At 47.7% G+C, this 15828-nt stretch overlaps 1 long non-coding RNA gene across 1 annotated transcript; it reads right to left on the bottom strand.

Moving 5' to 3' along the window:
* Window positions 1–861: 861 nt before the first annotated feature.
* On the bottom strand, window positions 862–14545 carry LOC109023736 (uncharacterized). The gene is made up of 3 exons (XR_002003230.4): window positions 14448–14545; window positions 13495–13774; window positions 862–1937 (listed from the first exon to the last, which is right to left on the bottom strand). It is a non-coding gene; the product is annotated as an uncharacterized lncRNA (long non-coding RNA).
* Window positions 14546–15828: the final 1283 nt, after the last annotated feature.

The raw sequence follows: 15828 nt of genomic DNA, 5'->3' as shown, positions 1-15828 counted from the left end.
AGGTCTGGAGTTGGGAAGGATGGAATTTGGACTTTTCTTGGAAAGTCCACAAGAACTAAACCTGTTTAGAGAACATTTCCTGTTGGGAATGGCTAATGCCTGGAATATGTTAGTGAAGGTCTCATTTTTTGGAGATTTTTATAAGGAAAATAACCTCACAGTTCTGGGGGGGATGATCATATGCTGTTCTTGTGGGAGAGTTGACCTCATCTGTATAATCCAAGTTCCCCAACCTTTAACCACAGCAGGCATGGCTGATTGATCTCAGAACTGTGTCCCACTGACCTTAGATTTAGCCTCAGAGTCCTTCTTTTATTTATTTATTTATTTAGACAGTGTCTCGCTGTGTTGCCCAGGCTGGAGTGCAGTGGTGCAATCTCGGCTCACTGCAAGCTCTGCCTCCCAGGTTCACGCGATTCTCCTGCCTCAGCCTCCCGAGTAGCTGGGACTACAAGCACCTGCCACCATGCCCAACTAATTTTTTTTTGTATTTTTAGTATTTCACCATGTTAGCCAGCATGGTCTTGATCTCCTGACCTCGTGATCCGCCCGCCTCGGCCTCCCAAAGTGCTGGGATTACAGGCATGAGCCACTGCGCCCGGCCTAGCCTCAGAGTCCTTCTTAATACAGTTCTCCACTTTTAATCCATCAAACTTAAGTGGAGACCTCTTTTGTCATCTCTGGATTCCACTTTTGCTGTGTTCAAGGTTCCTTCCATGACCTTGTCCCTTGGGATGGTCTCTCTAGACCGTATTCCACCTGTCTTGTCATTACACCAAAGGTAAGGATTTTTTTGGTTTTAATAGTATGTTATTAGCTTTAATTTATTATAGAATAAATAATTGGCTTCAAGGTATTGAATTTAATTTTTTGTAAAATAATGGTATTTTATTGGTTTCAATAATGGTTTTTGCGTTACCCACAGTTGCTCAGAACCTTAGGTCTATGCTGGAAGGACATTTACGGAGGTCTCCTGTCTTCTTTAGTTTCAACTCCTTGTCACTGGCTTGCTTCCAGTTTCAGAGTTAACTATTAGAACCCCTGTTCCTAGGTGGACCATCTCCTCCTGGGCTCTGATATGAGGCCAGTCTATTAAGAAATTTAACGAGAGGAGGCTTAGGATGCAGCTGAAAGCCACCAAGGCCTTTGTTATACACTAACTTTCCTTTGTGGGCTTAAAAATTACAGAAATATTGGAGTGTTGTCTCAGTAGCTCCAAGAATCACAGGGAAATTTAGGGAAAAGGTTTATTTGTGTAATGCTTGTTCTTAGGTGTTCCATAGATGTGGGCATATTTTCAACCCAGGGGTATGCATGGGTGAAGTGATACATTGCATGCATTTGAGTTTCTGTAAGCCAAACAAAAGTACAGGCTCTTGCTGTCTCTAAAACATAGCATAATAAAATGATAAAGGGCAGCTGCCATCTACTGCATGAGAAACATGGAGTAGTGGAAGTATCTTTGGCATTGGACTTGGGTAGATCCAGGTTCAAATCCTGCCTCTACCATGGAACAACTGTGTGGCTCTGAGAACGTTTACTTCTCTGAGCTTTGGTTTTCAAATTAGTGCAATGGAATGATGATATGGATTAAATGAGATAATAGCCACAAACATGCCTAGCGTGGTGTAGATTATATCTTAATAAAGCTGTTACTTTAAAAAGGGTGATAGGGTCCTACTGAAAGGGAAAACATTAAATGGAAGAACACGTTTTTCTTTATACATGGTGACCCTTCCGTTGGTGCGTTGAGTTGAGAAGGTGTTAAGATGCTTGGAGCATCTTAAGTTCTAGACTCTGTTGCTGTGAATGGTGAGCAGCTATTCTGTTTGTCATTTCTTTTAAAGGGAAGCAGATGTGGTTTTTGTCCAACGAGGGCCGCTGTCTTCATCTGCTGCATGTTTCAGGGGCTATGACTTGGCTGCTGTCAGCTTTACCTATGAAGTTTACAAAATGGTTTTATTTTGGCTAAATTACCCACTTTGGTTAGGAACGATTGCTGTGAAGTTCAAACACATCAGAGTTGGAATTGTCAGCTCTGCTTCTTAAAGGATGTGTGACTTTGGGCAAGGCTTCTTACCAGTCTGAGCCTCAGATTTCTTATCTGTGCAGTGGGCACAAGAGCACCTAGGACAGTGGGTTGCCTGGAAGATCAGTGGGATCATGTATATGCCCAAATGTATATAGGGAGGAAAAGTGTCAAAGGGTTTCATAAAGGGTTTTATATATTCTATCGTGGTCATTATGTTTGCAGTATTTAAAAATACGTGTGTAAAAGATACAAAGTGCAGATGTCAAGTCATCTTATGCACCAGTAACCCAGCATTCCCCTGAATGGGCAGAGGGGATGTGACATTTGAATGAAGTTTTAATAAAATGAGTAAGAAAACTTGAATGGGAACCTCTGCGGAGAGCAGGGTCTTTTAGGAACTGATGAGCTGGGTTGAGACATCCTCCCCCTCCCTGGCAAAGAAATGTCCAGCCTCTCTAATATGTCCATCCTCTCTAATGCTGCCTGGTGGCACTGAGGGGGAGAAAGAGGAAGAGGGTGTTTGAATGGACTGATGAGAGCAATAACTGACATTTGCCGAGCACTTTCTAGAAACACTGAATTGTGTTACCCTGCTGAATCCTGACAGTGACTGTAGGAGGTGTGACTCCAGGGACCACACTCTTAGCCCCTTGCTCAACTGTCATTTTGTCATCTAGTTTTGCACGGACACTGTCCAAACTGCATGTGTTTTGACTTGGCTGAGGATGGAAGGTAGGGCCATTATGTATAATTATTCAGGTTGTGCACTGCACAACCCCAAGGGCTCCATTCTCATCACAGATATAGATAGAAATGCTTATTATGACACTTTTCTGGCAGATGGTAGTCAAATGACCTGTTCCAACAAAAAGTATGTTGTGGCCATTTTTCTGACCGATTGAAGAAGGAAAATCTTTCTTGAATTCACACCAAAGTTCTCTATGGGCTGGTTGTAGCACAATTATTGGATGGAATCACTGCCTGCTTCATCGGGAGGGAGGGAATTGTATTCTAATGGGGAAACTGAGGCCATAATGTTGTCTCTATGTCTGGTAACAAAGTCCCTACAGTCCAGTACAGCCTTGCTATTATAACAGAGGCATTCCCAAGAGGCAGGAGAGCATAATGGTTAAGAGCAGAGTGCAGAGATAGTTGGCTGGGGTTCAAAATCTGGCTCTGCCACCTATTGCTGTGTGTCTTTGGGCAACTTGCTTAACCTCTCTGGGCCTCAGTGGCCACATCTGACATTGAATGACAATGACAGCACCCGCCTAATAGATCTGTGCTGAGTCTTAAATGAGTTACTGTATATACATCAGTTAGAACAGTACCTGGCTTGCATTAGGTGTTAGCTGGTTTTTTTAAAGGTAGCCTAAGGCCTTTCTTACAGAAGTGTGGTTTTAAGAGCATGAGCTGGTCCTTGGAATTTTTGTAGATTGACTTTCACTCAATGGCCTCTGATCATTTGTAAGTTCCTGCATTTCATGAAGAAGATGGGTTTACAACTGGGGCAACCATAAGGAAGAAGACCGAGATATTAACTCATGCAGCTTGTTCTAAAGAGGACTGACTTAGTACATTTCAGGCTCCCTCCATCAGTGTCTAACAGCAACGACTGCATATTTTTACCTCCTAGATTTTGCTGTAATTTTGTAGATGGAATTTCATAAAGGGTTTTATATATTTTATCGTGGTCATTAAGTTTGCAGTATTTAAAAATAGATGTGTGAAAGATACACAGTGCAGGCTATAAAACACCCTCAAACGACATTAAAATGGGAACGAATCCATTCATTTGGGTTTCTGCTGAGTTTATCTTGTATTATATATTTTTTAATATCCAAAGACCTGTAGAAATAGGTTATTGAGTAGGAAGTTGGCCAAGCCAGAGCTCTACACCATGTGGGCACTTGTGGGCACTGGCAAAGCCCTTGGAATTTGATCCTGATTGAAATGCAGTCATTTTCCACCTGCAAAAACAGTTTTCTCCAGCAAACCTGGGGTGGGGATGGGGTTTATGTACTCCCACCTTCTCCAGCATGGATCTTTCACTTTCCATTAGGCTCAATGTCCTCACATTGATGCTTATATGATGGACCTCTTAGAAAATTTTGAATACATGTTTGCATTTCTAAACTTAAAAGAAGTTTCCCCTGGTATTTGCCATCAGAATGCAATTAAATGAGCCATGTGAAATCAAACTCCAGGTCTCTGGGGTCTTGAACAACCCCTAGGATCTAGTAGATCTTAACGAACTTTTGTGAAATGTATAGATGAATGTATTTGGGCCCACATGTGAAGAGGGTGGACTTTAAGGTGGCAGATCTGAAGTCATTTGGCAGATAACTCAGCATGACAGGCATAAGCCAGCACCTAAAGAGGACAGAGGGTGTGGGTGTGCACCAGTCCTGGTGTCAAACGCGCGATTTTCCAGCGGTGGGACCAGAGGTAGGTCTTATAACCTCTGTGGGCCTCAGCTTCTCATCTACCAAATGGGAACAGTGATTCTACCTATGCCTATGAGGGTTTTTGTAAGAAATAAATAAGTGACTGTAGACAAAGTGCATAAGATTAAATGTGCATGGTAAGTGCTCAGTACATGTTAGTTGCTACTATTTCTAGAAATATGATGCTGATAGTGATAATGATGGTGAGGGTGATGATAATGGTGATGATGATGATGGTGATGATGATAATGGTGGTGATGATGGTTGTGGTGGTGGAGGTGGTGATGATGGCAGTGATGATGGTGAGGGTGATGATAATGGATCACGATGATGGTGGTGGTGGTGATGGTGATGTGGTGGTGATGATGGTGGTGGTGGTGGTGATGGTGGTGGTGGTGATGGTGATGATGGTGGTGGTGGTGATGAAGGTGGTGGTGGTGGTGATGATGATGGTGGTGGTGATGGTGATGAAGGTGGTGGTGGTGGTGATGATGATGGTGGTGGTGATGGTGATGATGGTGGTGGTAGTGGTGGTGATGATGATGGTCGTGGTGATGGTGATGGTGGTGGTGGTGGTGATGGTGGTGGTGGTGATGATGATGATGGTGGTGGTGGTGGTGATGGTGATGGTGGTTGTGGTGATGGTGATGGTGGTGGTGGTGATGGTGATGGTGGTAGTGATGGTGATGATGGTGGTGGTGGCGGTGATGGTGATGGTGGTGGTGATGGTGATGATGGTGGATAATGATGGTGGTGGTAGTGTGATGGTGGTGATGGTGATGGTGGTGATTATGATGATGATGGATGATGGTGGTGATGATGATGATGATAATGGGTGGTGATAATGATGGTGAGGGTGATGATAATGGATGATGATGGTTGTGGTGGTGGTGATGGTGGTGATGATGATGGTGAGGGTGATAATGGATGATGATGGTGGTGGTGGTGGTGATGGTGATGGTGGTGGTGGTGGTAATGGTGATGGTGGTGGTGGTGGTGATGGTGATGGTGGTGATGATGATGGATGATGGTGGATAATGATGGTGGTGGTAGTGATGGTGATGAAGATGATGGTGACAATGGTGATGATGATGATGGTGAAGATATATTATGGTAATGGTTATGATGATGGTGATGATGTTGGTGATAATAAGTGTTTCTTGATAGGGTGAAGACTTTGACAGAATATATTATTGCATTCTAGGAAGATGTGAAGGAATTCAGCCACTCCTGGATGTTTTCTCTGCTTACTGCTGAAATGCCACTGTTGAGTCCTTTATTGGGACTCAGCCTCATGACCCTCAATCTCCAAATGTATTATTTTTTCCTTTATGATATTGTCTTTACCTCTTGTTTAAGAAATCTTTCTCAAAATTTATAAAGCTATTTACTATGTTTTCCTCCACATTTTTAATTTTTTTGCCTTTCGTATTTAGTTATTTAATGTATCTGGAGTTTACTGTTTTTCTATGAGTTGAACTAGGAATTTAATTTTTATTACTTTATAATGGAATTCCTACTTTGCCACATCTCCAAGTATCCTTTAGTGCTTTTTTGTTGATCTGAACAATTTTCAGATTGTTAGGGTTTTTTTTTATTTTATTTGTTTGTTTTTTTTGAGACAGAGTCTCACTGTGTCACCTAGGCAGGAGTGCAATGGTGCAGTCATGGCTCACTGCAGCCTCGACCTCCCAGGCTTAGGTTATCCTCCCATCTCAGCTTCCCAAGCAGCTGGGATAACAGGTACTCATCACTATGCCTGACTAATTTTTTTTTTTCTCTTTGTAGCGATGGGGTCTTGCTGTGTTACCAGGGCTGGTCTTGAACTCTTGGGCTCAAGAGATCCTCCCACCTCGGCCTCCCAAAATGCTGGGATTATGGGATTACAGGCATGAGCCACCATGCCCAGCCCATTTGTGCTTTAAGACATTGACCATGTGTCTCAGTATTGGAAAGACAGCTTGTATCTTGTACTCTGCTGTGTGACTTATTTGAGTAACTTTGCTTCTCTGAGCCTCAGTTTCCTCATCTGTAAATGGGGAGACTAATTGAGTCCTGTCTACCTTTCAGGAGTACACTGAGGGCCACATGACATAATATATGTGAAAGTGCTTTGCAAACTGCAAAGTGTTTTGGAGGCTTCTAAGTCATGTGCTGGTGACTTTTGGCGAACCTTCTCTCTATGACATATGTGTGTTTCGGGCTAGTCATTAATCCCAAATGGCCAGAGGAAGGGGGCTTTGAGCTCCATGGGCTTTGAAATTCCTTCAAGAATTCTGTGCACCTTGTAAGTTATAGGCTGGCTCATATTATGCAATGGTTGTGACTCCTATTTTTTTCTCATGGGCCTACCTGGAGACGGTGTGCAGAATCTCTAGTGATGTCACGTTGGGGGTTGCAGGAAAGATGTCTTACACACTCCAGAATCTAATCCTTCATTTCCATGTTGAATAATAGTGACAGTGTCTGCCATTCGCTGAGTGCCCTTAATGTCCTAGTCACTGTATGTGTGTTAACTGCAAAGTAGCTACCACTGTCCCTATTTCACAGATGAGGAACCTATGGCGTGGAAATGTCAGTGTGAAGGGGCTTTCTCATGACCACAGAGCTTGGAAAAGGCAGAGTTAGGAGTGGGATTCATGTTCTGTGACCCCAAAGTCCATGTTCTGTTTAGGGTACCATGCTGGCTTATCTGGTTTTTGTTTTCTGCCAGCCAACTAACATCAGTAACCAACCAACTAATGAACAATGATCCACCCACCCAACCAACTAACCAACCAACCAATCAGCTCATCAACGACCAGCCACCAACAACAAGCCACCAACCACCAACCATGCATGTTAGCATGAGTCATGTGCTCAGCACTGAGCTTCGGGAGGGAGAGGACATTCTGTCCAGGTCCTCGAGGAACTATGGGTCTGTGCCCTATTGCACTGCATTCTAGAGGTGCGTTCAGCGTCCTCGGCTGGATCGTCGCTTCTTTGGGGTGGGAGTTACAACCTGGTGGCCTCTGTATTGTTAGTGCCCAGCACAGGGGCGTGTGGCCGTCTGGGACAGGAGTGGGTGTGGGGCTCAGTAAATATCACACACACACATGCTCTCACACACTCACCCTCTCACACACACATGCACTCACTCACACACACTTATGCAGTCTTCACACATACACACACACCTGCACTCACACACACTTATGCATTCTTCACGTACACATATACTCACATTTACACATACACACATGCACTCACACACTCACACACGTGCACACAAATTCACACACATGCACTCACACACTTATGCAGTCTTCACACATACACTCACACACATGCACTCACACGAATTCACACACACATGCACAAACTCACATTCACACACACATGCACTCACATTCACACACGCACAATCTCACATTCACACACACATGCAGTCACACAAACACACATATGCACTCATATGCACTCACATATTCTCACATACATATGCACTCACACACACTCAAAACACATTCAGCCTCAAAACACGTCTGCATGCATGCATTCGTCCAGAGTCATGCTCATACGCTTGCACACTCACTGTCACACTTTCACACACACATTGATTCTCAATCTCACACCCTCACTCTCACACTCTCATACACACATTCGTGCACGCTCTCACACATACTTTATCTCTGTCTCTCTCACACGGACACACATACACACCCTTCCTTGAGCATGAAACACAACACGTAACACACTGTGGGAGGAAGGGAGGGGCCACACAGCTTTCAGAGCCTTAATTGGACGTGCTCAGGAGTCAGATCCCTACCGGGTGTCAGATCTGCACTCTGACGGGGTCGGATCTGAGCTCAGGTCACATCTAAGCTTGGGGTCAGGTCCGAGCTCGGGGGTCAGGTCTGTGCTGGGGGTCAGATCCGCTTGGGGGTCAGGTCTGCACCCTGGGGTCAGGTCTGTGCTGGGGGTCAGGTCCGTGCTGGGGGTCAGGTCCGCGCCCTGGGGTCAGGTCCGTGCTGGGGGTTAGGTCCACACCTGGGGGTCAGGTCCGTGCCGGGGGTCAGGTCTGTGCTGGGGGTCAGGTCCGTGCTGGGGGTCAGGTCCGCGCCCTGGGGTCAGGTCCGTGCTGGGGGTCAGGTCCGTGCTGGGGGTCAGGTCTGTGCTGGGGGTGAGGTCCATGCTGGGGGTCAGGTCCGCGCCCTGGGGTCAGGTCTGTGCTGGGGGTCAGGTCCGTGCTGGGGGTCAGGTCCGCGCCCTGGGGTCAGGTCCGTGCTGGGGGTCAGGTCCGTGCTGGGGGTCAGGTCCATGCTGGGGGTCAGGTCCGCGCCCTGGGGTCAGGTCCGTGCTGGGGGTCAGGTCCGTGCTGGGGGTTAGGTCCACACCTGGGGGTCAGGTCCGTGCTGGGGGTCAGGTCCGTGTTGGGGGTCAGGTCCGTGTTGGGGGTCAGGTCCGTGCTGGGGGTCAGGTCCGTGCTGGGGGTCAGGTCCGTGTTGGGATCAGATCTGTGCTCTGGTCTGCGGTGGGATCCATGCTGGAGGGTCAGCTCCGCCTCAGGTGGTTGAGTGAAAAGCAGGTGAGATGGTGCCTGCCTGGAGCCCTCCCCTTAGGGGAGCAGAGCAACCTCCTTAGGGCCGCCGCCTGGCTTGGGGAAGCTGTCAGGGGCTCTGCGCGGGTGGTGGGCTCACCCTAGCGGAAGGAGCCCTGAATTGGGGTCAGGGGTCCGAGCTCAGCTGTGCCACTCACACCTTGGGTGGCCTGGGCCGGCCTCAGCCACCGGGATCGGCCCTCATTTTCTGCACACGGCCACTGAGGCCCAGGGCCCGAGCGCCCGCTCTCCAAAGCCCCTTCCTGGAAACTCTGGCGTTTCCCGTCTTTGCTGGCTGCTCATTAACAGGGCATTTTCATTTTCCAGTCCGCATTCCAGCTTCCTCCCGTGGGCCTCACCCCCTGGCAGGGAAGCGGGCGCTGCGCGGATTCTCCGAAAGGCCCCAGGAAAGGACGAGGGGCCGGCAGGCGCCTTAAATGCCAGCTCCTCAGTGGGCACCAGGGACACCGCGCCTGGGTTCCGGGACTCTCGGTCCCAGTCTGCTGGGAAACCGGGTGTTTTCTTACCCAAGCCTGAGTCACCGCCGGTGAAGTGGACGGGCGAAAAGTCTGGGGCTCAGGGCAGACCACACAGCGAGTGCGCGCAGCTCAGCCCCGGCCTGGACGGCCCCTCCCAAAGCCCCGCTGCGGGAGGGGCTGTGGGAGACCCGCGTGTCTTTCTCCCGTTTCTGGGGCCCGTGTGAGCTCCCTGGGGCCTGACAGATGCCGCGAGGCTCTGCTTCTCAGCCTGGCCTGGGGTCCCAGCGTCGAGCCCTGGAGAGTGAGAGATCCGCCCGCCTGTCGTGCGTGGCCAGCGGAGCCAGAGTCGGCGAGGAGGACAGCCTGGCTGCAAGGTCCTGTGCCACATTCGGGGAGGCTGTTCCCCATCCAGCGCCGGCCCGGTTTCAATCAGCCTCCTTCATCCGCACAGGCCAAGAAAAAGCTATAAAGTCAGAAGCCGCGCTGGCATCTGCTATGCGCCAGAACAGAGCAGATATTGTCCCCGGCTTCCAGTTCTCGGCGGCCCTCATTCTTGTTGGCCACACAAATGGTTCTAATCAGTTTTCAGAGGCTCTCCGTGGTGTTTTAAGATGTTTGCTCGCTGCATTCTTGGGCAAATTACCCTCCAGTCTTGAACGTCACCTTTCCACCTCCTTCCCCAGCTGAAGCGAAAGGGAGGATGAGGTGTGAGTCAGACGAGTGTGTGTACACGCCCGTGTGCCATGCATGTCCTTGGTAGATTTCAACTTCTGTGAGCTGAGAGGCAAGTCGGAGGAGCTGTCACCCCTGCCCGGGGAGAGGGCATGAGGCCTCCTGATTATCTGTGGGGCATCCATGTGGATGTCTCTGTCCTTGGAATTTGGGTGTGTGGCGCAGCACCTTCGAGACCGCACCTCACCTCTCAGGTGACCCTTACCTGTCTTTGTGGCCACATCCACTTTCTGGCCTTGTCCCCAAGGGTTTGGGGCCACTCTAGTCTGAGCCTCCAGATTGGGGGTGATCATGGCTGTGTCAGCCACCTTCCTTCTGGTGAGGAAACAGGGCCTCAAGGGCTCTCTGACGTTTTCCTCCTGCTGCGGAGAGCTCAGAGGGTGGCCGTCAAACCCAAAGGCCTTTTCTGCTGAACTGTCAATGGAAAGATGAACCCGGTGGGAGAGATGCAGGTCTCCTTGTTACCAAGCAAAGTGGGATTTGTTGACCCAGCAGCAAACCAGCAGTCAGGCCCTAAGACGGAGGTTGAGCTCTCTCCTAACACCTGCACAAAGGTGTGGGTTGAAGAGTGAGGTTGTGTACACGTAAGAGTTATGGCCTGACGTGCTTTCATCAAACAATGGAAATAAGCCTGGAAAATCCCTCACGATGGGGCAAGAGCAGCTGCTGCTGCCACACAGGGCCTGGGTGCCAGCCTCAGCATTAAAGACCTCCGTGTTCCTGATCTTCTTCTGGTCTTTAAGACATTTTTCTTTTCAGCTGGGAAAAGGAGTGATACACTGATTTCCTGTAGTGTGTTCAGTCAGGAGGGAACTGTGGGGTCCGGGGAGGTGCTGGCTTCTTCCCTTCTCTTTCCCTCTCTCCCTTCCTCTTCCCTCCTCTTTTTCCTCCCTCTTTCCTTCCCTCCTTTCTTCCTTCCTCTTCCCCCTTTTTTTCCCTTTCCTTTCCTCCTTTCTTCCTTCCTCTTCCCCCTTTTTTTTCCCTTTCCTTCCCTCCTTTCTTCCTTCTTCCTTTCCGTCTCCATTGTCAACCCACAGCCCTGACTCAGAGAACTGAGGGTATCAGAGGTGGGTATGGGAGGATGTCTAACAAATGTACCCATGATCCACCCACCTTGAGACTGTATAACTGAGGTGAAAAAGGACAAAATTCTTCACCGTATCTGTCACAGGTTGGGCTCTCTGGGAATCGATTCTAAGACAGTTTGGGGTACAAGTTTTTCTTTGGATCAATACCCGTGAAAGGAAGGCAGAACAAACAGGATTGGGCAGAGGGAAAAGTCAGACTTTGACGTAATCTGATAGAACGCTGGCCAGTCTGGTGGGATGCCTGGAGCAAGGACTATCTGTCCATCAGAGCATCTGCCTTGGACGAAATGCCAAGGCGCTTACACTCCCGCCTTTTAGACATGAGATGTGGCTGCCCCAGGAAGGGTGTGGCTTGGGCTAAGTGGCTCTCTGAAGCTGGCACAGGCCCCCAAAAGGGGCGGACGGCTAACTGACCACATTCCCTGCAGCTGAGGACCTCGGTGGTACACCTTCATATCTGAACAATTTTATTCAGATCAACACATCCCATACTGTACCCTAGGACCTTGAGAGCTCTGTGAAGGTGATAAAGAAGGGCCCATGAATTGTTTTAAAATTCCAAAACACGTCTTTATACTGACATAAAGCCATAACCAAGAGTTGTCTTTGCTTTGGGCCAGACATGATGAGCGTATGCTGGCAGCTTCAGGTTACACAGTGGAGATGTGTGCAGGGCGGAATCCCAGCTCAGACATTCTCCAGCTGAGGGAACTGGGGCAAGTCACTTAAACACTGCTTTGTAAAATGGAGTTGAAAACCGCACAAGCCCATCAGAGCTATGTGGATGAAATTGGAGTTAAATGAAATGATACATGGGAGGCGCTTGGTATAGATCCTAAATGCATGTCTTTCGTTATTGCTATTTCTGTTGCCATCACAGTTACGCCAGCTGGAACTACATTTCCCAGATTTTTGTGTCTGTGGATCCAGGTCAGTGGGGGCTACAGGAGACCCTTCTTTATGCCCCAAAGGTGGCTACAGGGAAAGTGTTGTTGCAGCTTACACACGTTGTCACCGATCTTCTCTCTCACCTGGCTGGTGTGGGGTGGCAGTTGTTTGTGGCTTCTCCAGCAACCTGGATTTCCCACTTCAGGTTTCAGAATCTAGGAATGGGGTGAGAGCAGCTTCATGATGAAAGGCACCAGCTTTTCATGTGGGAGACCTGGATCAGCAAAATGGGAGGCTGTGAGAAGCAGATGTGGGGCCGACTTGTCTTTGCTCTCCCTCATTTCACATCCATCCTCTCGACTGTCTGCCCTGCTGACTTCAGGCCCAGCACCAGCCACAGCCCACAGCCTTCCATGGAAGTCTTGGGAGTTTAACCAGCTCCCATGAATGAGTGACATTGAGTACCTATAACAAGTCCCTTGTTCTATATTTCTCAGTGCTTCCATTTCCGTGATTAAGCCCTGACACAACATCACCATCACCACAGTAATCCTTATTAGCACCATCACCATCATCATCACCTCACCATCACTATCATCACCACATCACCATCAGCACCATCATCATTTTCACTATCGCCACCATCACCTTCACCATCATCATCACCATCACCATCACTGACATCCTCGCCATCATTATCACCATCTTTACCATAATCCTTACTGTTATTGCTACCATCCTTATCATCAAATAAGTACTGCGTGCAGAACCGACTGCACCACTGGAGCTCCCATCCTTATCATCATTTACCATCATCACTGTCACCATTATCACCATCATCCTCCTTACCATCACCATTCCCCCATCCTCCTTCTCCTCACCATCATTAATGTCACCATCATCATCACCAACCCTACTATCATCATAATCATGATCATTTTCACCACCATCACCAAAATCATCATCGTTTTGCCATTGTCACACTATCACCACCACCACCATGATCCTCATCATAATGGGAAAGACAACATCTATGTACAGAAAGTAGAGCTATATCAAGGAGGGCAGAAGTTACAGTTCACTTTTACAAAGAGCCACCTGACAATTAGGACTAGCATTTGGTCATGAACTCTAACACCTATCGTAGCCAGGCAGATAACATACCTGATTGGTATTTGGGGGTACATGGAAATGTGGAATGCTGAGACTATGACAAGCTGCCCGAGGATAATTAAATCCAAATTTTTACCAAACAAGGTGGTGGCCAAACAGAAGCCACCTGAGGGGTGAATCCAGCTGAAGTCCCCAGTTTGCACCCACTGGACTGGACGGTCGTTTTCTTTAGTTTCAGTGATATTTCCATTCCTAGGTAAGGAGACAGAGAAAAACCATTTTTCAGGTAGTGGGAGGCTGCAGAATCTGGTGGGAAGATTGCAGTTTAGGAATCAGACAGATTTGGGTTTGAGTCCCAGGTCCAGATTGCAATGTTGGCCACTTTGGTCACCTTTTCTGAGCAGCAGTACTGTCGTCTGAAATAAATAACAACAATAGTCCATCCCTCACTTCATTTGGCTGCCCTGAGATCGAAGGAGACAAGATCTGGAGAGCACTCACTCCATGCCTAGCGCATAGGACATGCTCAATGAATACTAGCTATTACCATAATTAGTTTTAGAGGATTCGTTTCTAGGATGACCTGAAGTCTCCCTACACTCTCCCTCTCCCTACTCATATAATACCACACACACATACATACACACACACTCTCTCACACTCACATACATACACATTCTCACAAATACACTCAAAGTAAGGTAGATTAATAATCCAATGTGCTGAGTCTATGGATTACTGAGTAAGGATACAATTTATCCACTATATAAAGTAATGAAACTGATGTCAAGAACAGTATTTCATGCTAAAAGTCCACACTTAATTCTTTCTTCTTCTACAACACACTCACACACATTCATTCACACTCCACTTTCAATTCTGCAGCTCCTGTGATCTGCCTAATCTCAGAAACAACCTTTTGATTGTGCATTCCTGGGGGAAATACTTTCTTTCCTCCTCCAGAAGAAAGATGCCTCATGATATCACTTGAGAAGAATGAATTCAAACCAGGGGCTCTCAGGGGACAAACTTTGACCCGGTGGTTTGCTGGTGCTGGCCTTTCTGAGTAAGGAGACCCACCCAGCATACCTTGCCCTCAGGCCACCCAGTCTTTCCTGCTGTCCTACAGGAAGGCTTTGGTTAAACATCCACAGTCGTGGGTGGGCTCCTTCCCATCGCGCTGCCCAACTGGGCAGTTCCTCCCCTTCATTGTGAGTTCATTGCTGTAATGGAAGAACCAAGGAAGGGGATGTCTTCTCTCATCCAAGGCTGTGGTGGCCTAAGCCTCTCTCTTACGGGCTGGGTAAGAAGCCCAGTTTCTTCAGTTCTACTTGGGTCTTCTGCAGGGGATAGGCTGAAGAGCACAACACCCTTGCTTGGTGTATGGCAAACAGTTGACAGGTAAATAGATGTTTTCCCTATTGAGCAGGCTTGTCCAAGCCATGAACATGCAGTGCTCAGCTGTTGATTGTGCTCTCTCAGCACTTATCTCTCCTGTTACTAGCACCTGAGTTTCCCTTCAAAGAATCATGTTCCCTCCACTTCCAGTCAACCTGGTTTGGGGTGGGCATGTGACCCAGTATCAGCCATGAGATCACTCCATCCTAGGCTGGGTGCGGTGGCTCACACCTGTAATCCTAGCATTTTAGGAAGCCAAGGCTGGAAGATCCCTTGAGGCCAGGAGTTCCAGAATACTCCACCCTTTCTGACCATTGCGATTGGTCCAGAGATGTTATTTATCCCAAATGACTCGACTGAGAGCCCTTGAGGAGTCTTTTGCTGTAGCCCCGAGAGAGAGAAATTCTCTTTGTCCTGGGATTGCTGAACTGTGAGGATTTGAACTTGAGGATGCCAGAAGCTCCTTACCACCCCCAGGGAAAGCCTACTTAAAACGACACTGGCTCAGAGAAAACCATCAAGGGACAGAGAGAGACCAAGATTTGGAGACATTGTTTGAGCCTCTTAGTCTATGTTAATGGAAGCTAGACCTTCTAGTTAAGAGAAGCAGTTAATTTCCCCAATTGGCATAAATCAGCTATTTACAAACTAAAGAGTCTCAGTTAATACAGGTCACATATTGAGAGATGCTTATAAATATACATAAAATTGCTTAGTCAGATTTAAAACGAGAATCTTATTGCGAACACAATAGTCATCATAGCTGGCATTCACTGAGGGCTTAGTGCCAAGACTTGTACAAAGCATTTTTAATACTTTTCCTGAATAAATCATTAAGGCCACCCTGTGCCATGCATATTGTCACTGTCTCTATAATCATCATCATCATCATCATCACTATTATGGACTGAATGTGCCCCCACCCCAAATTTGCATGTTGAAGCCCTAACGTCCAACGTGATGGCATTTGGAGATGGGGCCTTTGACAGGTAATTAAGTTTAGATGAGGTCATGAGGGTGGAGCCTCCATGATGGGTTTAATGTCAGTATAGGAAGAAACACCAGAGTGTAC

The sequence above is a fragment of the Gorilla gorilla genome, chromosome 18 (assembly GCF_029281585.2).
Source record: "Gorilla gorilla gorilla isolate KB3781 chromosome 18, NHGRI_mGorGor1-v2.1_pri, whole genome shotgun sequence".
Classification (NCBI taxonomy): Eukaryota; Metazoa; Chordata; class Mammalia; order Primates; family Hominidae; genus Gorilla; species Gorilla gorilla.
Note: the sequence above shows the minus strand (reverse complement) of the source record. Positions and strands in the feature narration are given on the sequence as shown.